The sequence below is a fragment of the Trachurus trachurus genome (genome assembly GCF_905171665.1).
Source record: "Trachurus trachurus genome assembly, chromosome: 20".
Taxonomy (NCBI): domain Eukaryota; kingdom Metazoa; phylum Chordata; class Actinopteri; order Carangiformes; family Carangidae; genus Trachurus; species Trachurus trachurus.
In genome coordinates this window covers 16,647,434-16,673,577 of record NC_139911.1, presented here as the reverse complement: position 1 = coordinate 16,673,577, position 26,144 = coordinate 16,647,434, and the positions used below count along the sequence as shown (strand labels likewise).

The 26,144-nt window shown below is 42.0% G+C and overlaps 1 protein-coding gene across 1 annotated transcript in view; it reads right to left on the bottom strand.

Annotated features, from left to right (window-relative positions):
* The window catches only part of rnf152 (ring finger protein 152), a 52,242-nt gene extending 27,007 nt beyond the window's left edge, over positions 1–25,235 (bottom strand). Inside the window, exon 1 of the mRNA XM_083995946.1 lies at positions 25,138–25,235. The gene's annotated coding sequence lies outside the window, so the exon portion shown is untranslated. The remainder of the gene's footprint in view (positions 1–25,137) is intronic.
* Positions 25,236–26,144: the final 909 nt, after the last annotated feature.

Sequence of the window (26,144 nt, the reverse complement as noted above, 5' to 3'; positions counted from 1 at the left end):
TGAAAATAGGAAATTTGAAAATAATCACAAGTTGCAACTGTTGAAAATTGAAATTATTGCCCCAAAAAGCCTGACAGAGGTGCATATTTGGTGGTGTGTTGGTTTGACTGACAGCTGTCTCGGCCCATCACCCTCAGTCAGCTGCGGCGGCTGCCAGTTACTCGTCCTCGTTCGGCTGCGCACAAGCCAAAAAATCTAAAGTTTCTGCCTGGAGCAGCTGACAAAATGCTGCTGAGTGTAAACTCCCGCTCCAGGCTTCAATCAGTCCTTTCCACCGGCCTGGAGGCAACATCACCAGACACCGAATCCATCTTCATCTGCAGGAGATAACCGCAGAGCCTCGAGAAGGCACCGGTGGCTCCAGTTTGAAACAGAGGGGGATGATCATGTTTACAGGGATGTTATTTATACGAAGGTGCTCTCTCACTGTTTTACAGCTGTCAATAAATCACTTTGTAGTGAGGTATCATTTATAAAGGCTTTATAAGTTCAATACTTTATTAACTTGTGTTTTATACACTTGTTATAGACCTGGGGTCACCTCATCAATTCCCCTCTCCACTGCAAAATTTGACCACTCTGACCACTTCTGGAAAACCGAAATCCATTAATCTCTTATTAACATTAACAGCTTTATCATCCAATAGAAACACAAAGACATGTACAACCAAGATAATTCCTACAAGAGTCTTCTTCACTAAAGATCAGGGGCAGGTCTTTCAGGGTGGCACAGGGGGCACCCGCCCCCCCTGCAATCTGATTGGCCACCCTGTGCCCCCTGTGTTTAATTTATTGTAGAAAATTCTGCTAAGATTTCTTGTTTAAAAGGTAGAGCTGATTATTGATTGACTATAATATTAATATTGCCAAGTGGAAAATGAAAAGGTCATAGGCATATTCCTTACAAGGTGAAAGATTCAATGTGGCCAATAAAAGCAAGATGAAGACACTGTAAACAGTGTGTAACTGAACAATATAAATATTCAAGACAGCGATCAACCTTCATTTTTGCTTTCGGGTGGCCTCCCAAGGTTTACTGTTGTTACCCCCTGTGCCCCCCACCAGAAAATACTCTGTACCCGCCCCTGTTAAAGATGTCTTATAAACAACTGTTACCATCAATATTTCACATGTACTGTTGTTTATGTTTTGTACACATGTGTACAGCTGGTCGCACTACATATCAGTTAATAAACAGTTCCAAGTCTGCAAAGCCTGTTGTAAATATTACAGAAGATGATTAACAATTTATGAATGGGCTTTGGTCCAGATGCCCTGCAGGTCTCTCTGATAAGAAGTGTTGTCCTGAAGCAGCACTTCCCCAAACTGATTAAAGGCTTATGAATTAGGCCATTATTTATTATTAATCATTAATCACACTCATGACAGCTTATAGATTATGTCAAAAACGGGGCCTTATCAAAGAGCGGTGCATATTTTCTAACAGCTGCAGAACAAACAACACTCACACTCAACAGTGTTTTGGTTCTGCTGCGTCTCTCCATCACATTTCCACATCACTCCCCTCTCTGACAGCAGCGCAGGTGTGCTGAGCTCCAGCAACACCTGGTGAATCAGTCCGCGCAGTAACCTAAATGTTAATGACTGGAGCCAGTTGGTGAGAAAATTGACAGGATAACAAGCTCTGATGAGGCCAGCAGAGTTAATCAATGCCAGTGACATCCGATGAGATGGTCGCAAAGGAGCAGCAGGCAAACCACACAAAGACACAGTCAATGGGGAGGAGGTGGGGGGGTCGGGGAGCGAGGACCCACGGCACAGTCAATGAAGAGCACAATGCAAATTCAGCAAGCGAGAGCTCAGCAGCCTCCAGCAACAATGGATTTAACAAAAACAGCTTTACAGGGTCAATACTGAAACGCACCGACTCTCCTCCGTGGAAGTGGTAGTCCTCTCACCGAGGCAGATGGGAGAGGAGTTTCACAGCAGGAGAGTCACCGAGTTGAAGCGCTGGTGTTGCTATAGAGGTCATAAATCAGCCGCCTGGCATCGCGTGTCGTCAGTCAGGCAACCGAGTCAGACCGCAGGCATGTTTCAATCAACAGGCCCAACAGACAAGCTGACAGCACGGACGCAAAAGAAAAACAACAAAAAAAAGAAAAAACTGAGAGACGCCCAGGGACTGCGGCCAGCTCGACTGAGATATGAGACACCACGCAGAGAGACATGGATCAAGCTTTAAAGGGGAGGAAAGAGACAAGGCAATGAATGAACTTCTGAGAAGAGAAACAACATATGGAAGATCAGCCCTTCAAACAGAGGTCGTACATCTCCAGAGCTGATAATCATGGCAGCTTTAACATGCTGCTGTCAGGACGGAGGCACATGAACAGACTGATCAAAATGCCCGTTAGTCCCTCTGTCTCTGAACTCCCATACAACAGTTGCTTATAGATAGTTAAGATGAATGTGTGCAAAAACTAAACAGAAAAGTAAACGATGAACAGTGTTGCTGTGATTGGTTCATCAAAAGCTGATTTTTCCACCTCTAAAAACCTCCTAAAGAGTTCTGATATGGATCTTCCGCCAAATATCCAGTTTCCCAAATTAACACATTAAAACAAGTAATACACTTAGCTTTGAAATTCAAATATGATTTTCCTATAAAAAAAATGAGTTAAAATGCCTTCAAAAGACATCTCCTTCTCCCTCCTTGAACAGATGTGGAGACTGACTTCTATCAAACTACAGTACTGCAAGTCAGGCTGCACAGTTAAGCTCAAACATCAGGAACAACATGTAAAATACATTTTTAAAGGTACAGTATAATTCAACATTTTGGCAAATTGGCCCATTGCCATAATCCCTATAGTTTTAGGAGTAGTTTTGTTACCTTTAACGGAACGTTACGAGACAGAGTTTTTTCGAGGCAAATACAGAGACTGCTTGCTTAAAAAATGCCCCCGACGTTATTATCCCATAGCGTGGTGAATGTGCAGGTCACAACTTGTCCACGAGAGTGTTTTGGAGTTGTTGGATTGTGTATTTGATGAGTTTGATGAGGGAAACCAAGAAATCCCATGAGCCTCCATAGCGTAGCTCTGAGCAGCTTGCGGCTCTGCTCCGCCATTATAAAAAATAGCTTGCACCGACAATTAAAGGTAACAAACCTACTCCTAAAACTATAGGGATTATGGCAATGGGCCAATTTGCCAAAATGTTGAACTATCCCTTTAAGGCTCATAGAAATGAACAACACAAAAAAATAAGACCCAACTCCTGTGACCAAGCTCACTGCCATCATTTCTGTAGGTCAAAAGGTCCAACAAACACGACAAATCTACAAATAAATACGTCTGGAACTGCTTCTCTGTCTGCAGGCCTAGTTCTGGATTTAGTTGGATCTAATGGACGTAATTATACATGAAAAGTCGGGCTGGTGCAACATTAAGTAAACAGAGCCGCAGGAGACGCAGAGACTCATTTTTGAGCCAACTATGGACAATCATAGATGCAATCTCCTAAAATCCTGCATTTGGGACTTTATAAATAGCATGCGCACAGGCAGCCAAAAAGATGCGCTCAGTTCTTTGTAGAGTTCAAGAAACACCCGTCAATACCACTTAGAGATTCTGTGATTACAAAACCTGCAGCCCGCAAAATGAAAACTCCAGGTTACACACTGTTCTCCACCTGTGATTCCTTTTTTTTCAGTTTGGCAACATAGCTGAAAAATTATTTATTTGCCAAGAAAACGAAAAGGGAGGGAAGCAAGAAGCTGGTTTGTTTGATCTGGCAGCCAGCTTGTGCTTTCACTCGGGCCACCAGAGGAGTGGACAGATTATCATCGGCTGTCTGGAAGGAAGCAGAGCTGCAGGATCAGTCCCCCACCCGCGGAGGTTAGGCCTCTGGATGCAGATAAGGCTTTTGTTTTTATCAAACATCTCACACAGAAAACCAATCGCAAAAAAAGCTGCAGTGTGGCGCAGCAGAGCTGTCAGACTTAATGCTGCAAAGTGGTTGAATTATAAAAGAAGTAACGGTGGCGATTTCAAAGGGAAGGCTTAGAAATATGGTGTTTCTCTTGAATCACCAAATTACAATGATAAGAATCAGGTAATGGTGTGATTATAATCCCAAACAGTCAGCAGGGCTTTAAAAAAACTGATATTAAATTTATGTTCCATTATAAAAACAGGAATACATCAAATTTAAACTCAAGGATACCAGTCTTCAGAAGGTGTAATCACCCTGCCATTTGCTTTAAACCTGAACACACTCTGACAGCTACATACTCAGAGTGAGATGTAACTTTTGATATCAATGCACAGAAAATCCTGCAAGGTGACATCAAGTGGAAGTGAACACAGCAAGCTCGTGTTTGTTGTCCTGTCCAAATTGTGTGGCTTGAACCCAACGGAGCCCACAGAGGCAACACTCTAACTCGCCGCTGCTGTTTCCAGCTTTCTCTGGACGGAGACGCTCACAGCTCTCCAACTCCACTTCGTCCTTTCCTGTGAGCGGGGATGTGACGGTAACACATGCCAGGACTCAATTTGGCGGGAGTCCATGCCGTCTCAGTTAGTGGGAATGAATGAGGCACTTTCACTTTGTGACTAATAACGTCTGCATTTTCACAGAAGCATCCAATTTACATATGGTGTTTCGCATGCAACACGTGTCTGGATAATGACATGATCGAGACCTTGGCATTTACACAAGTCTGGTGTTTTTCAACCTGGGTCTTGACTCTGAGGGTCATGCTAAGTTTACTCTCACTTACTAATTAGCATATATCCTTAACATTTAGGAGGTTGTTTGACATTTTTGAAAAGATAGTTATTAATTTGCTCAATAACCATTCTCATTTCAGTGCATTAAGCACACTGCTGATTAGCTTATCTTAGCTTGGCTAAGTTGGATGAATGGGGAAACAGCTACCCTCATTCTGTCCATTGAAACTCTACAATGTCTAAACTGTCTAAATGACGTATTGTAGTATATTTGCTTACTTTGTGTGTACTTCATTTATTTAACATGCAAACAAACAAAAAAGATGTGTCTTGTATCCAGATTACAGATACAACCTGGATACAATCTGACCAGATAGCATTTACACCTACCATTAATTTGCATCTCCAGTGACCACATTGAGATCCAATGGAGATCCAATCACATATTTGTGTGGTAAATTAAAAAAAGAAAATAGAAGAATAGTTGTGTGCAGATAGAGGAAGCATTACCGTTCGCACTTGTGTTCAGTGTTTCCCTGACCACCTTCGGAGGTGGTTTGGCCGATCTGATCAAAATCCATCCTTAATGTGTTTTGCGTGCATTTACAGTTATACTTTTAATGTGGTCAAGCACTATCTGATTGCAATCCGATCACTAAACGCATAATGCCAGGTGTAAACGGGGTGCACGATAGACGACTGTTAATGTGGCTAACCCACAAGGACACCTGTAAAGCATGTAAGTGCCAGCGCTGTTGTAGTTTATATCAGCACTCATGAAATGCCTCTCTTATATGAATGGTCAACATTATTCAAATGTAGACAGCCTAACTTAGCTCCCTTTAGCTAACTAGCTATTAGCAACTTTTGTGTTTCTATAAAATTAGCCAACCCGACTGTTCATATTAGTAGCCTATACAGTTGGTATTTGATGAATCTAAGTAGTGGTGGATTTTTAGGAATTATTCTGCCAACTGAAACTTCTCTCAAAGACCATAACTTTGGTTTTATACACCAGGTGTAAGTTGTCTCTTTATCCAAATAAAATATCTCAGTGTGAACTCCTTGTTTCTTGGAGAATTTGGCAGACAATCCTGGTGTAGCGCTCCTCCACTGTGAGGATAAACAGCACCTGGTGCAAAGTGCTGAATGTAAATCCAGCCCGCTGAGGGAGCAGAGCTACCTCGACAAAGATATCAATATGGACACCTGTGGGCCCTCCTGTTGCCATGACCACCAGCAACAGAGGCAGCAGCCGAGTCGCTTTAGCGCTGTCGTCACCGGCCGCCGTTGGGGGAATCAGCGTATCCTAAACAAATTAGCCCGGAGAAAACTGCTGAGGCCCCAACGCTTTAATTACATCAACCTGAAACCAAATTATAGGCCGACTCTGCAACACGTAATAACTAATGCACATCAAACAAGCCTCACTCTGCTCCCTCCTCCTCCTGCTCCACTCCATCATCAGTTTGGAACATTTATATCGGGGTATTCATTCCCAGGAGAGACAGAGAGAAATGTCAAGACAAGGGAGACATGGCTTATCCTCCCTCCCTGGCCTTTTCCCTTCTCGTTCTATCGCTCCCTCCATTCTTTTTGCTCCCCGTTCCCCTTCCTCATTCATTCTCCGCCACTCTGTCTCTTTCTCTTTTTATCCTGTCATCTACATTGTGAGGAGCGTCTACGGCTCCTCTGAGCCTCGGCTGTGTAAGCAGAGCAGGCAGGATGAGAAGCAGAGGTGCTGTACTCAGAATAGTGGAGCACAAAAGCTGAGGAGGTTTAAAAATTATCCCACCGCTGGAGCGAGTTCACACTTGCCAAAACACAAGTTTAAAAAAAGTCTTCAATTAAAGTTATGTTGCATAAAGGTAATTTGGCTGAAACGAACAGTTGATGAATCAAGGTACAGAGGAAAAAAGACTTAAGCTCTCTAGTTACAGCTTCTAAACTTTGCTTCTTTTTTATCTTAGAAATCTGTTGGTCAGTCAAATCAACATATTTTATACCACTGGTCATATAAATGATCAGCAATAATCAATAATAGAAAAAATCTGCAGCTTTTTCTCAGATGCTTCTCAACTCCCCATCAGAGATTTTAAGATCCTGGACCTAAAGGGCGCATCAGGCAACTCAGACACTGCAAGTCAGAAAGGTTGGAGATCATTAGATTCACCAATCAATAGAAATGAATTGACTCTAAAAAGAAACAGTTCCAGCTTTTCAAATGTCAAAATTAGCTGTCTTTCTATTTTATATCATTGTATATTAAACGTATTTGGGCTTTGGACAAAACAAGCTGTTTACTGACATCATAATGAGCTGTGTGAGCATTTTGTCACCACTTTATGACAGTTTATAGACTGTATCATTAACCCAGCGACTGTTTGATAATGAAAATCGCTGTTCAAGTGTCAGCTCTATAAATTCTCCCTATGCAAGTTACATTCAGGCAACGATTTCTTCCAAAATGAATATATGAAAGTGTTTTCCGGAACATGTGCCACTGCATAACCCTGGAGCTCTTATCAATTCATTATAAAAACATTACAGTCTGACTCCAAGTCCTCCTGTTTTGCTTTCCCAGATAGAAAGACAAGCACAGCAGCAGTCACAACATCTTGTGAAGGCAAGTCATACTGTTTATCTTCAGTTACAAATTAAATTCAATTACAGCACCATCCAGGCACTAAGGCAATTAATTACTGAATTATACCATGATGGTGCACAAAGAATGCAATAGGCCCTTGGGGCTTTTTTTTCTCATTACCAGGTACACACTGTCCTACAGAGATGGGGCAGGGGAGCCTTTTAATAACATTTAGTATTCAGATTAAACTCTTCTATGCAGCCAAAACTCCGGCTTCCAGGGTTTCTGCTCCAAAGCAGGATCAATTTACAATCCAATTAATTCAAATTGTGTGGAAACATGCTCACAAGCAGGGAAACAATCAGACATCCCATTAAGACAAAGACAAGCGTGGGTCTGGAGCAGAAAGAGGAGGTCCACCTGATGTGTTTGACATGCCTCCTTTTAATGATTCACTACACCACCAAAGCCACAATAAAGCAGCCCGTTACACAAATTAAAACCGTCCTCTGCTTAAATGCTCTGCAGTGACTATGTGTTGTGTTTAAACGCCAGTTAGAGGCAGCGACTGGGTTTGATTTGGATTTGAAGTGCGCTCCAAATACAATGTTCACTTTGTCTGTTAATAACGGTGGATTTATCACAGCTCGCTAAACACCTCTGCAGCAAAGTCCTTTTGTTTTCCACCTCATTTTGAATAAAACAAATTGTTCCACAGACATCGCAAATAAAACCATGGCCACACACACAAACTGAAAAACAGCAGCAGCACCTGAATCCAACAACATCTTTGAGCAAGTCTCTAATAATCACTTAGAGATTTTTTTTGTGAATCCCGTGCAAAGAAACACAGATGAAGCTCAAACAAAGGTTCAGTGAGGAGGATATTGCTCTGCCTTTAGTCTTCTACAGGAAATGTCACTTCATGTCCTGGTGATGCCAATCATCACTAAGACCTCCAGGATTTGCTGTCTATTCTCCACCTCCTGGATGTAGTGGACTCTGGAGGATTTCCTGTTCTTCTTTGTTACTAATCTCAATTAAGACTGTTATTCACTTGCAGCTGGTCTCTTTCTGTTTATACTGATTTTATGCATAATTCATTAATGACCACTCTTTAAATACATCAAGTAATTTACTATACACCATATTAAGCTGTGAATTTACAAAAAAATCAATCATCTTTAACACCCTGATTCATAAGAAGCTGAATTTATTCTCCAATAAAATTAAACATTTTCTTTTAAAAGCTTTAGAAGAATACAACATTAACATTGTTGCATTAACAATAATCTGAAGTGATATGTCACACGGAGATCTTGTTGCATAATTTGCAACAAGATCATTCGTACCAAGTCAAATACATTTTATATCATTTCATATATTAAACAAAGAAATTAACTTTCAGTGTCAAATTAAAGTTGTCAATGAGTGTTAGAGTTGAGTCTAGGGCTCGGATGAAGTACTTCCACAAAGATAATTACAAATCTCAACTCAAGGTTCACTTATTAATTTTGTCACCAGCTTCCAACTCTGCTCCAAGGTCTTTGTTATCAGCTGAAGGTTACTTAGTTGTCGTGGAGATGGCTTTGTGTTAATCACATCACAAGTGGTCCTTTTTACAAGTTCATCCCCATGACAACTCAGCAAAGCCCATTCTCCGATGAAGCCCAGGAGGTGTGACTGAAAGTTTCAGAAAAAGCTGTATCTTGGGTGTCTATGAGTGTATCTTGGTCATAGGAAAGTTAATATACGGACTTCTCAAAATCCTGTAAACTATCAAATTCGTCTGTCTATCAGCTATTCCACCAGGGTCACCTTGGTCTGGGGCCAATCCCAGCGTTACACCCTGGACAGGTGCTTATTCTATTGCAGGGTTGACATATAGAGACAAACAAACTCACACACACAGACTTATAGGCACTTTGCAATCATCAGTGTGCATGTCTTTAGACTCAACTGGAGAGAACACATAGAAACAACAGAAATGCCCCATCCACTACCTATTTCAGTACAATGTAATAAAAAAGGCCATAAAATCCTCATATCAGCATATCTATAAAAGCCAGAGCTAGAGTATACAAACACACCTAAAGCATCCGATTGTACATTTTAAATGGACTGTATCTACAAAGATCCACGACTTCCAATATGACTTTCTGATTAGGCAAATGTTAAACCCTTAAAACTATCACTATAACCCTTACATCTATCTGATTGTGTGTCTTTGTGTATGTAAGAGTGTCAAAAAGGGTCAGCTCCCTCTGTGCCACATGTGACCATCAACCTCCCCTCTGGCAAGGTGCAGGGTGACGCTGGCTGCTCTGGAGACACAGACACTGAGACGCCTAATGTAGCAGAGAGGGAAGCAGCCTGGCCCAGTTTGTCATTCTGTTTGTGTGCTGATTCAGACTTAAAAACAGGTAAAGCAGAAAAAAAAGGAAAAGAGAGGGGGGGGGGTAAAGCCAGTGAAGCACTTCCCCGTGGCAGTAAAGACACATTAGAAGCCCAGTGGAGGATTTGTTGCTGGATGAAGTAAATGGGAGTCTGCTGCAGAATCCCTGGTGGCCATGGCGATATGAGGATGTATATTTTTACTGCTCTACTAAGTTATCTCAGTATGAGCATGTGTGAAATTCTCAGTGATACTCTCCCCTCTGTATAATGTGGAAAATCATTTTCAGAATGTGGATTGCATTAAAAAAACTGCATTCCCCTGTGACATTATGTGACAGACGAGTCTATCAGTATCAGAGGCAATCACACATGTGACATCTAATTTCGACAACCTGTCTCAGGACTGTGTCCTCTCTGAATGAAAAATGAAAGAAATGAAAAATATTCATCCCCCCATCCCCACCACCCATGACTTGTTTTATGTCCAACAATGATCTGTGGAATGGTTGCCAAGCTTATAAATTTGGCTACGAGGACAGGCTCGCTGGCAGCGCTGAGCGGACTGAGCTGTGGTAAATCTAAGACAGTACGTCTTTATTATGGTGTGAATGGATGGAGCGACAGACAGGCACAGAAAGATATGATTCAATGTGTGAAGTGGTGGACAAAGGATAAAGGATGGGGAGGAAATGTATCAAGTTTTTCATGTGATGTGCAATAGTCATTTAATCGCAAATGAAGGGGCAAAACTGATCAGAAATCAGTTGTTGCATTGAAGTGAAAACACAACTTTGACATTTGTGGATCTTGACCACAAGTAGGCTAAAGCAAAAAAAAAAAAATAACATCAGGGCAACTCAGGGTTATTATATGTAGCTACCATTAGCCTAAATAAGGCAGAGGACTAACTAAGCAAGATACATGAGAAGAGAAACCAGAGGTTAGCTTGGCTATTTGCTAAGTTCAAACTGAAAGCTAACATTAGGATATTGAAATACAAACATGAAGTAGAAGTGTTGTTGGCTAATTTAGGAATATTGCTACATCGCTAAATTGATTCAAACTTGCTTTGAAAAGATTGCAGAATATGAAACAACCACAAAAACCTTGAGTAACATAAATCCTTAATAATTCTTACAATCAAATGAAAGCAAATCATTTTCCCTATTTCCTAAAGGTCATATTATTAGGTCACTGTTCTTCTCCCTCACTTTCTCTTGAATATTGTTTGACTAACCTCAGAGCTTTTTTGCAACCTGACTACCCACATTTAATACAGTTACCATGTCAAAATCTATTCATGTACTGTTAAATTAGTTGGCCTAAAAACATGATTTACCATGCAAATGTTAGCCTAAGTGTGTTATGTTTAGCCTACACAATTTAATTGCCAAGCAATTCAATCAACCAAATTAAATTTATTCTATCATGAATACTAGCTCAAAGTTTGATGTGTTTGTATCGCTGTATGAAATGTACTGTTGTCATTAATCAGGTGTATCGAAGGTTTTGAGCGAATGTGGTAAAAATACGCAAAATGAAAAAATGCAAAATGCGAACTCATTCGTTATTGTTTTGCAATTATTGGGGGAAGAAGAGTGCGCCATGGGATTATTACAATCTGGAGTCACATAAACATGACGTACCACGCGTCTTTTTCCAGTCAGTTGTCATGGAAACGTGACACTCACGGATCTACTGTTTGGACCAAAGTGAAAACAAACGTGTGTGATCACGAATCTTACGAGCTGAAAAATGAAACAATGGGTCATTTTCACATCTGGTGACAGAATCTCGGCTCACAGAAGTTCAGAGCTCTGATGCTTTTTTTGCTCTTTTCCATCAACTATTGAATAATGTTCGCTTAATTTATTAATTGTAGGAAAATCTCAGTTTCTTCGCCCCCCCCCCCCCCCCACACACACACATACGTATCTTCCACTTTCCTCCGTGCCATTTTTTGAAACCATAGCATAGGCTCGAGGTGTGACGTGATATCCGGTCCAGTCATCCTTTATTCACAAAACCTGTTTCCATAGCAAAGAGTCACATTATCCTTTTATCATACGCTGACAAATTCACCCCCTCCAAGCGTAAAAACTTTTTGCGAATTTTCGGCCTTTTTTCGAATTTCTGACGTTTCCATCCAAGTTTTTTTTTTTTTTTGTGAATAAGAATAGGTGGATGGAAACCCCACTATTCCATATGGAGTTGAGATGTTTAACTCAGGTTAAGTGTTGGACTGACAGATTCAGTGTTGTGCCTCACATGGTTAAAAGCCACTTTATTTCCCCAGCTGCTCATCTGCCTACACGTCATACTGCCTCCCTTTCATCTGCCCTCTCTCCTCTCAACTTCCCTTGATCACTCGTCTTCCTCCTCTCCTTTATCTCTCCGTCCTCATTGGAACTCACTGCCAAGGTTCCATCAGGCCACATCCCTTTAGGGGTTGTGTCCTTGTGTACCTGGGAAAAAAAAAATGAGGAAGAACACAATCTCAATCACAGCAGGCGTGTGTTGTGACTCCTCTACCCTACAGACACAACACAGCACGCAGCCCTTTTCCACAGAATGTCCCCAAACAAGCTCTGCCAGGTTCGAAAGGGGAGGTCACCCTGGAAAAAAATACATTTTAACAAAGGCCCCTTCCCCTCCCGGGATAACAACCATATTAACACCTCTTCTCATGGGCCCCCTGCCTGCCAGAGCCTGAGACAGGAATAAAAAGAAAAAAAGAAAATATATATGTGCACGCTACACCTAGCTCAACCAAGCCACCACTGCACAGCTCTTTCTATGAGGTGAAATTGGTTTTAAATTCACTCTTCAAGTCAAATCTGAAAGTAAAATTAGACGCTTGTGGCTGCTACATGTCAACAGAGGCCGAGAGATATCTGCTTACCTGGTCGGCGAAAAACAGGACACAGAAAACAGACCCAGAGTTGTTGTTGTTGTTGTTGTTTTTTCAGCAAGATAAATCAATTTATTCTGCCTAGCCTAGCCGCGGTAAAATCATTAAGTCGCCATATGCTGCATGTGTTCTTTTTACTCATGATGCTCCCATGAAGTCATGTCCCCGTAATAAATAATGAAGGCTCGCGCGAGCTGCAGAGGCAGACAGCCCCAGATGTTGGAATAAAAGAAAAGTGGGTCAGGCGTCTAGCTGATGCTAACCACACCGGGCGAGCAGACGGCGCTAATCAGAGAGCGGGACTCAGAGAATGGATGGTTCTAATTCATCACGCTTTAATCTATATGCAAAGCTGGTCGTCTGACGGACACGGGGCTGCACCTGAGGCGAGCGGAGTGATGAGTCTATTGGCTGCACTTCATCCTCTGTTTTATTAAAAAGGTCAGGAGGTCAGGTGTTGTGTCACCTGTGTTGCGTTGTAAATGACTCCCGGGGGGGGGTGGGGGGGGGGGGGTCTTGTGTTGCTCTGTCAATACATCATTCACTGCGCCGTGGGAGGAGGAGGGAGGAGGTTATGTACTGCGGACCTTCACAGCTCAGTGATGTTACACGGAGTCATCCATCTAAAATACGGCACATCCATCACCCTCCATATCTGCCACTGACGAGCGTCCCCACCCACCGGGCCCACCGGTCCGCCATCCCACCGGCATCTGATCAAAAGTGACACATTAACGCTCAGCACCCGGGCCGATTGTGTTAATCCTCGGTGTTTACGACGCACATCTCCCTCTTTCGCCGTAAATCGACCGTAAACGCTCCGGCTCGTCAATCATATCTGGATCATTTGACGCACCGCGCCACCACGCCCCTGTCAAATTAAATAACAACAATTATGGCTGCAAAGTTAAGGAGTCTCCTCCGGTCTTTGCTCGCTCATAAAAGCCAATTACTCCTGAGGTTTATGAACAAAAACATTTATTAACGGCTCTGAAAGGCTCGCGCTACAGGTCTGTGGCTTCATATGATCAGTATTCTAACCATGTGCGGTGTCAGTGATTTGTCTTGCAATGTTGCCTGCCTGTTGCCATGTTTTATGAATACTACAGTAAATTATTTGTGGGTTATGTACCTGCATGGGGAAATTCAACTGCGCATCACAAAATGTTCAGAAAAAGACTTCTTTTTTTTTGTGAGAAGACGATGAAATGGGATCCAGGAAATACATTTTGAATATGATGAATTAATATAAGGCACCAATATACCCATATACCTGGGTTCAGCTCTCATGGAAAGGCACTGCGAGTTGCTCTTCAATGGAGCCTTTCTGTATTATGTACAAACACAATCAGGTAAAAGAGTGTAGAGTGCAAATCCTTGGAAATTATTTACAGGCAATTATTTGCCTTAAGCCCATTTTAAAAGAAAAATTTTAAAACTTTAAGACAAGATTTTAGTTTTTTGTGCTCCAGTGCAAAATCACTCTCAAACACGTCCCACTGTTAAACCTTGCATTAGCACAGAGGAGAGGAAGTCAGTGTTTACTATATTTCCATGCCTACTCAGAGACAACCTGTAAACTTGCTTAGCTTATATCTATGCATTTTGGGCATCATTTGCACACATAAAGCTTTACTTAGATGTGTCCAACTTGGACAAATGGAGACAAAAATGGCATGACCTTAACACAAATGTTTCCATACTACTACACCATTCATAGCTGGAATATCATTCACTAAATGTCACAAAGAAATATGTTTGAGTGAATATTCAAACTAACATGTAATATACTTGGATTCATTTGAGCTCAGCTCTTACCTTTATCCTAAACCTAGCTGTATAACTGATGTCCACTCTCTATGCCTCCACTTCCTCCCTGCTGGGCTAACATTATTAAAAGGCAGCTGTAGTTCAGCCTCCATTTTTCTTCCGCAAACAGAACAAGTGCCTTGTTTACTTAGAGAGAAACAAGACAGACATCGGGTCAGATGGAGGACAAGGCACAGCCGGTTGTGTTTGACCATTGAAAGTATGGAATTCATTCAACAGCTGCTTACAGATGTATCATTTACCTTCCTCCCACTTTCTCTGTCTGGTTTCCAAATTTTGGAAATAGTAACCTACTTAAACAACATCTGGAACATCTGTAATGTGCAGACCGTCTGTAATGTTTGATATGTTTTAGTATATGCATCCATGGTGTCAATGAAAAGCAGCATCACTTTGATAGGAAGAATTAACATTGTTCACTCTATAGGGTGAGATATTCTACCTGGAGTGTGTTTTCTGTTTTGCAGCGGTCTCATTTAAATAGATGAGGGAGGGGTTTGTTTTTTTATGCAGCTATTCTGTCAGCAGCCTCATTGTGTTCAGGAAATTGAAGTAACTCTCATCACATAAGCAATTATTGCCCAAGTGATTGCAAAATGTTCTTTTCACAGCTCACTCTAATGAGCAGTTTTACCTTCACAAGTATTTCACCAACTTTCATTGTCAAGCGTTTCCACATATTTCACCATTTAAAGAGAAGGTCAGACTGGGTAGTACGCTCCACGTCGCCGAGGCGGATGGATTTCTCAGGTGCTCCACAAACAACCAGGAGTGCTGAGGTGTGATGACACCTCGCAGTCTGTCCTCGGGGGACGAATCGCCCAGTGACACATGTCCGACGCCAGACTGCAGGAGTCTGAGGGGAGCAGAGACCTTCGTCCTGAAGGCCAAACACGCTTTGTGAGCGCTCGTGTGCAGATGTGCACGAAACAGGCGCACACCGGAGGGATCCTTGTGCTTTAAAGGCGAGAATAACTTTGAGTCTGTGTCTTAACTCAGAAGTTTTCATCCAACAAAGAATATACCGTAAATTCTCAAATAGAAGCCCAGGCTTTAATTTGTTTCAACTGCTTAACTTACTATACCCGGCTTATATTTGAGACAGACGTATATGGGACAGGCTTTTGTTTAATTGTGAACAAATCTTATGCTCAGCAAATATAGAAAATACTGTCAAATGTTCTGTTCTTACTGTTTAAAAGAGTAAGAATAGAAGGAAAGAGCCGGATCCAGAACAGCATCCATTTAGAAGTTTAATCAGCACCAATCAAAATTGAGGTGGGATGGGAGGGGAGAGGATGAGGGGGGGGGGATGAGGGGAAAGGGAAACATTGATTGATTGGCTGATGTTTATTATTTCATTTTTTTAACTTATTTATTCTCTTCTTCTATTGTTTTGTTCTCTCTTATCACAATTTATCTCTTATTTAACCCTACTTTTTTGGCTGCTGTGTTGCGGTGTCATGTCTTTCTTGTCTTGTGCCGAGTCATGTTTGCTTTATGTTCGTCACTTGTATTGCACAATAAAAAGAAAAAAGAAATAACACAGATCAGTCCAGGTCTCAGACTTCCTTTTTTTGGCCACATCTACACCAAGAATTAATGTTTGTGAGTCTGGCGGCATCTGATCCGAGCTTCAACCCCCATGGGTCGGACCGGGTTGAGTTTTCATTTTCAGGCCTGTTGAGAACTCTAGAATGAATGAAGCAGCTTAGAAACTGCTCAAACTGGTGATCATGGGCTTTGAGAGGTTCTGTACATTGACAAGAACTTGCAGAAAATAGAAATAGACCAAGCTTCCAATTGAAACCAGCTTTAAATTGCTCTAACCTGTAGCCAGACCCAGCCAGTAGGCTACAGGAGACTGACGTCTATTGTGACTCATCTTTTATTTGAGAATTTACGGTAAAGGTCGTTTTCTATTGTTACAAGTCACTAAATTTAGGTTTTCTACTTCCAGACGTTCTGACTTTCTTATAAACTCATTTGCGATAATCTGTGTGTTGTGACAGAACAATCATCAGCGACTGTTTTGTTAATTTAGACAATAATTGAATTATCGGCTTCTTTTCTTGTCCCACATGAAGGTTAATGAATTATCTTTAGATTTAGGACCGTCAAGACAAAATGAATGAACAGAAAAAGAAACTTGTTTTATATGTTTTCCACACAGACCTCCTCCAGCCTGGACTCTTCCCTCTGACATCCACAGAGCGACATCCTCTTTGAAGATCTAACTTTCCTTCTCCTAGTGGACTTAATGGGTTGTGAAAGCAAGGTAAATGATTTTCCCTCTGACAACGGAGGATGCATTAGCCTTCACCATTCGTCACCGTTTACAATCCATCCTGCGCACGGAAACAACAGCATCTATCATCGGAGGAGACACCCACCAAACAATGGGAACACTGGGGAGACGATGATTGATACAAATTGGATCCTTCTCCAGAATCACAGGCGAGAGCAGAAACAAGCCGAGCCAGATGCCACAGGTTCACGGCTTCTCTCTCCCACATCCACACACCCGAAAAGAAAAAAAAAAAATTAAATACTGTCATTAAGGATAGATAGACGAGTCAGCGGGTGTATCAATATGCCCATGTGTGCATGCGAGTCATTTAAGATAGAGCGGCTAAACAAATGGAGTGTCAGGCAGCAGGAAAGAGAGACACAGCGGTATCTGCTCACGAGCCTGCTGCAGGCAATCAAACCCTCGATATCAAACAAGTAAAAACACAATAACTGCATTAATAAGACGTCAACTGATGTGTGCAATTCTCCAAAAGAGTCTCAATTTGCGGGATAACCTTGGAGGCCTGCCCGTTACTTCCGTCATCTTCCCTCAATTGCCACTTTAAACCTCATCCGCTTCTCATCTCTTCCTCTCCCTCTCCCTTCCCACTTCTTTTTATTTTTTTTTATGGGAAATTAAATTTACCCAGGTAATGCAGCTCTGTACTCCAGTCTGCCCCATTCACCCTCTCCTTCCCGCTTTTTCCCTCCCCCACCCTCGGTGGCTGGCAGATGCGGAGACCTTACCTCGTTACAGAAGGTCAACGCTGGCACCCCATCAATTGTCAGGAAAGCTCTCAAAAAAAGAGCTTGAAATTGATTCATCAGCAGCAGCGGCGGCAGCTCTCTCTGCGAGGACCATGTGACGAACAGCGTGATTAAAAATGCACATATGCAGAGCGATGAGGGGATGGAGGAGAGGTGAAGGCCGCGGAGAAGAGCTCGTCATGAGAGGTGAACGATCAGAGGCAGCACCAACGGCTGTTTGACGCCAAACACACTGATATAATACTGTATCATAACAGGAGACCGGTGTAGGTGGTGTAGTTAAGTCCTACTGATGTTAAACTGAAATTACAGCCTCGTCATTCGTTCAAAAGAAAATGCTCTTAGAGGGTAGTTGATATTTTTACCTTGATAAATGACACTGTAAATTATTTGCTTTCAGATCAAAAGCGGAAGAAGAAAAGGGGAATTTAATTAAAATGAGCAAGATTAAATTGAGCAACACATAGTCAGCAAAGAAGAAGTTTGCACAGCAGAAAAACATGCGGTTTGTGCTACATTTCAGTAAACTTACATTTCTTACATTTCTCTCTTTTACTTTACGTTGATCTTATTGCACATGGATTTTAATTTTATATTATATCTTCATTTTATATCTCGTGTTTTAACAACATGAGGACATTTCCTCTCTAATATGTTATCCACTGTCAATATCGCCCTATCATCTTGATCATGTATGATGAAACTCAATGTCAGTCATCAGTTAATTACACAGGGTGGTGCATGAAGCAGCACAAGCAGCGCAGGGGTAAACAAACTGCGGTCTTCTTGTCTGTGTAAACAAGCGTTTCACAGCTTCCTGTTAACTTCCTGTTTTGAGTTTCTCAACCTGGCAACTTCCTCCCACTGAACCTTATCTGTTCACAGGAAAGAGACTCCCACTGTAGATAATGACGGTGAAATTAAAAACGGCAGCGACGAAGAGGATGACAAATAATGAACAAGTAAAGAAACAACTCAACAGCTACTGAAGACACAAACATTATCCACTTCCTGATGAGGCAACATTCACAATCTGTAATTAATGGATTTGTTGATGTTTAATAAATCATTCACTAATGCTTGGAGCCATAAATAAGAACACCTTCTGTGTTGTCATGCAGATGTCTTACAGCTGTTTTCCAGAGGTGGTTAATCTGCTCATTGGAAAGGAAATTGGATTACAACTAATCTATATGAGATCAGTGTCTGACTTATTAACCACTGATAAGATAAGATACTATTTATTATAACTTGAACTCCATCAATAAACAGCTCCTTATCAGAATGTGGGACCAAAACATGTTATGAAAAATTGTGCAACGCTAGAGCAGATAAAAACAAGAGGATGAGTCTGAACTCTGGACAGAGGGAAGAAAACTAATTCAATATGGTAAAACTCCTGACACAAATTACCCACGATCCCGTAAAGGCCGCTTTCTCCCAACAGATGGGAACCAATTAGCCACCTGACTCCCAGAAAACACTTGGGCAGCCGAGTGGAGCCAAGATGCAAATGAAGCAGAGGGAAAGGTGGAAGCGGACCTGCCAATGTCTTGGGAGAGGAGAAATTAATGAAGCCAAAGTGCAGTTTTGGGGAAAAAAGAAAGGATAATAAAGTGGTAAATGATGTATGGAGGATGCGCCGGGCCGGGCCGAACGTCTCCGGAGAGGTTACGGAAACAAAGAGCACCGGGCGAAATACATATCTGTGGATGGAGAGCGTCATCTTAATCCTGCAGCCAGCAGATCCTCCATCAGCCGACAGTAACATCGGCTCGACATATTCAATTTGAGACCAACATGAAACCGTTGATCTAGTTAATGAACAGCTTGTCAACATTTATTTAACTGATGCGCTAACTACAAACGAGGCTGAAATCAAGTCTGCCTCATTCTTCCCTCCTACTGTGTGCGGCTTGTTTTTTAAAAACAAAAACAAAATGCCTGGAAGTTCAGGAGCTAATCTCGGCCTCGTTAGCTTGACTGTGTGTTTCCTGCACTTATCCAGAGGATGTTAAGAGGGATTAACCAGCCTGAGCAGTAGCAGCAGGGTTGTGTTTAGACTGCACTTTACTTAATCTGCTTGTTATTACAGATATTGAATCCATATCCTTTGAATCTTTAATCAGATTCACTTGTAGGTCAATGCACACATTTCTCAGCGTGGCTGCGTGTAGTGCATGCAATATCCAAACTGCTGTTTGGATATTGCAGATGGAGAAAAACTAAGAAATCATGGGAGCTGCAAGTTTTTTGCTTAAGGCAAAATGTGTCAGATCAGTGTTGTATTGTAACCACTATCATAGTCCAAAGAAAAAAAGTCAATGAAAATAAAATACAAAATTGACCACTACCACTAAAGGGAACAGTGCGTAGGATTTAAAGGGACATACTATTCAGAGGTTTGTTGTCATTAGTCTATAATTGCTATGAATTGCTTCATTTTCATCAGGTTAGCATGAGCATGGCATATTTCTACAATACTCCTGCAGGTCTATATGTGGGTTTTGGTGGGTTTTTTTATGTTACCTGAAGACCACTGTAGATGGGAGTGAGGACAATGGTACTCAGGTGGTTGCAATCTGCAGCCTCACCACTGGATGTCAATAAATCACACATACACTGGTCCTTTAAACATTTCAAATCTTAAATTATAGGCATTTTATTTCTGTATTTATCCGTTTAGATTTGCTTATTTTATGTTATACCTAGCTTTGAGCAGCCTAATAAGACTAACTTGTCCAAGACAAGGTTTGATCTTTTCAAGACTAATGTGTATCATTTTAAAAAAACAAATCCAAGCTTGAATATTCTAATGCATTGATTTATTTATGCACGTTCATACTGTCTGTGTACTTATGTTTACATACGGTTAAAAGTGGGCATATCCTCTTGCATAGGAGATGCCAGTTATTTGATAGTGTGCAATGGCGTGTTATTATTTCTTTTTTTGGTCATTTGTTTATTCATTGACGCATTAAATTGCATGATTTTAATGAATGGAGTCAAATGTTTCAAAACTAGGCTACAGAACCTTGTTTTCAAAAGAAAAACATCACAAATCCTATTTTAAGTCATCTTTTACTGATCTTTAAATGCTCAAAAAGTATATTCCCATGACTCTGTTGCATTTAAATAGGCTTTGTTAATGTGATACTCAGTGACTGCCAGATAGTCTATATGAACAAAAGGGAGCAAGTATAGGGCAGCTTCAGTTTGAACACCTCTAAACCTCTGTGCCTGAGCAAACCCAAAGGATATGTTTGCCTTCATTCCCTTTTAACTGCTCATACAACAAGGAATCAGGCAACCGTGAGATAAAGCCGAATAAACAGTAGTAAGTGTAGGTGATATAAGGTGACATGCTCCCCCCCCCTGAGATTTAGTCGCCCTGGCTGCAACAGCTGAATTCAGTCGCTCTAACAAGGACGCTGTTCCTTTAAATTATGTACTTTTCATTTAAAATCTCATTGATTCTGCCTCTGATGCCCAAAAAGGTTTGTTAGCTGGACATGAGCTCCTCTACAATAACCATTTTCATGAACATGGCATGGGCAAAGACATAATGCACTTTAACACATTTAGATGCACATGAGATACAAGATTTGATAGTATTAGGGTGTTTATTGTGCACTATTTTACAATCCTACCATCCAGTCTGTTATTATCTTAAACGACAAGGCCAGAAGTGTGAGGACAATAAAACACCTCCATGTGATTGTTATGCATCCAATTCCAAGACAATGGGCACCTATCTGCAGCTTTAACAGCCTCCATTCCCCTGGAATCAGTCTCTCTGACAGATTTTTTTAAAACCCCGGCTGCAGGGATTTGCTCCCATTCAGCCACAAGAGCATTAGTCAGGTCCAACACTGATGCTGGGTGATAAGTTCTGACTCACAGTCGGCGTTTCAGTTCATCCCAATGCCATGGGATTGAGGTCAGGGCTTTGTGCAGGTCAGCCAAGTTCGTCCACATCAAACCAGGAAAACCCTGTCTGACATCCGGGGCGTAGATATCGCTCAACAAGGGAAGAACCCTCAACCAGACTGTTGCTGCGAAGTTAGAGGCACCGTCTTTTACTAAAATACCAAGGGATGTTATCTTATCCACCTGAATAACTTTGATATCTCTGCAGCTCCAGACCTTTGCTCTCTCTCACACTGTTCCACATTTTGCTTAAAACAAAGAGTGCAATGTTTCAGCGAATGCCGCAGCAGCTTTGAAATTACTCCGAGGCCAAATCTATGAGAGGCTTAGAGGAATATTCACTGTTTTTGTTTGGTTATTTAGTTATTTGTCCAGGTAGGATTGGGATTGGTCTCCTTCGGACGCCAAAAATGTTTGTCTTCCGTCCCAAGTATTAAGGAACAATAACAGACAGGGGTTTTATGTTTAAAATCCTGCGTTTAATCTGAGGCTGTACAAACACAATAGCCCAGTCAAATCGGTCACGTTTCACTTAGTGAGTTGGGTGCAGTCACATTTGTTTTGACGGACCCCACCCCCCTCCACTCCCAGCTCGCCGCCAAAACCTGGAACCTGGCAGGTTGACAGGTCACCAAAGCACGGTCCAATAAATAAGCAACTTATAAATTCATGTGACTGTTGTTTGGAGAAACGCTCTCTAATCAGCAAGTGTTAACAAAGCTGAGACAGAAATGCAGCCGTGTAAACTTTCCCCAACTAAAATAATAAATAACCAATAACCAAGTCCAGTTGCATTCGATTTAAATTTCCTTGAGATAACTTTCCCCCAACAGTTCCATCCAAAGAATACAAACTGCACACGTTCACCTTGGGAAAATTCTTGATTTATCTCTTAGTAATGGAAGTGTAACACTGTTCCTGGATGAACCCAGCAGTGTGAACTGTTGACATTTTGTTGTTACTGTAACACACAGAGCTGTTTGTACTGGTTACGACATTGTCTCCTCATGAGTCATCGGCGCTGATCCCTGTGCGGTTATTGCACTTGACAACAATGTACACACTGACACCTCATCTGAACTAGGCCTGCGACTGATAACTGTTTTCCACTATCCACTGTTCTTCAAGAAAGGTGGCAAACAATCACCACCATCAGGACCAAGTCAGGACAATCTGCCCCAGGGCCTCAAAGACATTGGCCGACATCCGCCTTTGTTTCCCAACTTTTTTTGGTTCGTGACCCCATTTTGACATCACAAATTTCTGGCAACCCTGCGATCATGTGCAGTCAAGATGCACCAGCTCAGATACTTTTATATGCTACATTTCATTTGAACTCAATTTTCTATTTGTGAAAGTGAAAAAAACATTCAATTACTAGACATTTCAAGCAACCCTATTTGAATTCCAGGCGACCCCACATGGGGTCTCGGCCCCAAGGTTGAAAAACACTGCTTTAAAGCAACAGCAACAATACTGTATCTAGACAGTCCCAAACTTTCAAGACACAGGTGAACAAAGAATGAGTAAAATGCATAAAACCAGAAAATGTCGGAAATTCGCCTTCAGAATTTCTCAGGGTCAATGATTACATCTTCTTGTGTCTTGATTAGTTCAAGCAAAAGTCCAAAACCCTAGAAACATTTGGTGTCAATAACAAATATCACTGACGTAACAGTGATAGACAAAGGAAAGCAACATGCTCTCTCATTTAGGAGTGAGTGAAATCCCATAATCAATTCAGCTCCAAAAGCAACTGAACACACTTATCAGACCCATCTGACATCTTTCGAAATCTATGTCTTCAGTCTGTAACCTCCCTAAAAACTCACAAAGTTCCCAAGATGGCCATGAAAACATCGTCAGTATTTAAAGCACACTATGAGAAGCTCCCTCAAGAGCCACAAGAGACATTATGTAATCGTTTCACAGGCTGCTCCCACCAGTGTTTTTAACATGGCTCGTATCTTCTAGTGTCCAAATCTAGTTCTAAGACTTTGGTTTTATCCATGTCGTGCTTGAAAATTGTGTTTAGTCAAATTACCACCAGGGTCATCCCTTTACAGAGGATACAGTGAGGAACTGTGGGATAACTGGGGCCCAGCAGCTTATTTTTGCCCCTGGGCCTTCTAGCTGGTTAATGAGGCCATGATCATAAATTCCCAAAGCCCACTGTGACGTCCTCAAATACCTTGTTTTGTCCAAACAACACACCACACCAAAACCCCAAAGGTATTCAATTAACCACAATGTAGGGGGGAAAAAATCAAAATGCAACAAATCCTCCATTTTCTAGAGCCAGGAAATGTTTGGCATTTGTACCGCAGCGCTAATCTGAACACACGTGCATCATCACAACAGTGTAGCCCGGCTAATAGCTCACTCACAGCTTGTTTAGGCATAGATTTCTTTTAATTTAGATAGCAGGGAAGCAGGCAGTAGGTCGCACAGCTGTACGCAAACACACAATGGCCAGAAATAACTGTCATCTGGCGTACAGTATGTCATCATCATAGCAAAACCTGCAGGAAATGATTTAACAGACACAGAGGAAACAGCTCACAAAGCAGTAAAGGCTTACTACTTACAGAACAAGAAATCAAACTGACGTTAACTCCTGTTCGAGCACAGTAATCCTGCAGGCCATTAAGTCAGAAGAGAATTAAGAAAGAGTTGACACATCCTAAATGTTGGATGAAGTCCAGCTACAGCAAATCAAGCTTCTTTATGTGGGGAAAAAGGAAGGGGATTACAAGGTTTTTGAGGAAGAGGAAGGAGACCTAAATACAAATGGAATGGGGGAAATTAGAGATGCAGCGAGTGCAACCAAACTTCAAATTCAGATAAAACTGGCAAACAGCATTCAGGGTCTCATTATTAAAACCTTTCTACCATTTTGTTGCTGAAAACCCTCAATTTCACCAATGTCTCTTTTTATAATCATTATTATTTTCTTTCCAAAACCAAACAACCAGCAACATCTGGCAGAAGAACTGGAAGGCCTGCGGCACAGCTGGAGCACTGATCAATTCTAATCCTGTATCTGAAAACACCACTGTAGACAGAGAGGAAACAACCGCACTTCATTACTGCCTGACCACTTCCCACTCCAGAGGTGGCTGACAGTGAAGATGCTCTCTCAATAAAAAAAAAAAAGAAGAAAAAAAACCCAGCTTGGCTCTTCAATTTCAGATAATAACAGAGGAAGATAGCAGCAGGCGGTCACTACAATGCACACAATATAAAAGGTTTAATTCCTGTCTGGAGGAAGTGAATTAAAAGTTTACTTTGATCCAATCAGTGAAACAATGGGTGATAATGGCATTGGCACTGATCAAAGCAACACAAAGGATGTGAGATAGTGAAACAAAGAGGAATAAACTGGTTGAGATAAAAGAGAAAAAAAATGCAAGTAACCAAACACATGTCTTTTGTTAAAGTTCATTAAAACCAGTTTCGATGCAAAAGATCACAATCTTAAAATTAATTCTGACTCCAAATAAATGCATTTCGTTTAGCGCGACTGTCTGAACACAATGCTTCGTACAAAAGTGTGCAGACAAAGCCAAACAAGGGGGATGCTGCTCCCTGCCTCTTTCTCTTTCTCTCTCTGCAAAAACAAAAGCGATGCCCGCTCTGGGGAAATAACTTTGTTGTGTTCCCTCAGCGCTCCGTATACTGTAGATCATGGCTTTTTTTTACGACAGGTAGACAAACACAGCGCTCACCTTTTGTTATAGTTCCTCTGTCGGATAAGAGCAGCAGTCCTCTGTCTGTCAGTGTGTGTGTATGTGTGTGTGTCTGCGGGTGTCTGCCCTCCTCCGCTCCTCCAGTACATTTAAACGGGGCAGCGGCAGCGATTGCGAAATTGTTGATGCGCGCTTCGCCTTGTTTGGTGGGCGGCGTGGCTGCTCCCTGTTTTTTTTTTCTTTCTTTCTTTCCTCCTATGTTTTCAAAGCGGCGTAAAAAACACACCGTAAAGCCCTCCCACTCATTCCACTGGCTCAGCCTCCCCCTCCGCGCCGTGGCGCCGTAGCAGGAAGGGAAAAAAATCACGCACAACACGCGTTTACATGCTTCGGGTCCTGGATGAAAACCAACCCACTCCCCCTCCTCAACCCCCCTCCGCTCTCGTGTCAGCCCCGGCTGGGTCCGGTGTGCAGTGTGCGCTGGGCGGTGAGCGGTGAGTCCTGCTGCTGCTGCTGCTGCTGCGCTCCGCTGGCTGCGCTGGCTCCGACTGCACTGCAAAAAAATGTCCATCCTGACGAGGCTTTGTGCTCTCACTCTCACTTTTAAAGTCACAACAGAGGCGCGCGCTCTCCTCTCCGGGCTAAGTGCCATGTTTGAACCTTTAAGATGCGTTGAAGTGACCTAATGGGGCATTTCCATGTTTTATATCTGCCCTTGTATGATAACAAAGAGGCACAAATGGGGCCTAATTGCCCCTCTTCTTACACAAATTACCCCGCTGGATGACCCAGTTTCTCCATTTGGCTCCTCTGGTGCCTTGCAGGTTGTACCTCTGATCTTTTACCCCCTGTATTCATGCCCCCTGCTACCCAATCCAAGTATGTTCCTATTTGTCCCTCTGGTTGCTTTAAGTGCCTCTCTGGAGTAGCCTAATAAATTGCCCCTCAGATTGGCCCAAATGACTCAGCTCAGGTGCCCCGTATGTTCACCTCCTGTTGCTCTAAATGCCCTTCTGGATACACAGAAACTGCTTGATAGTCGCCCC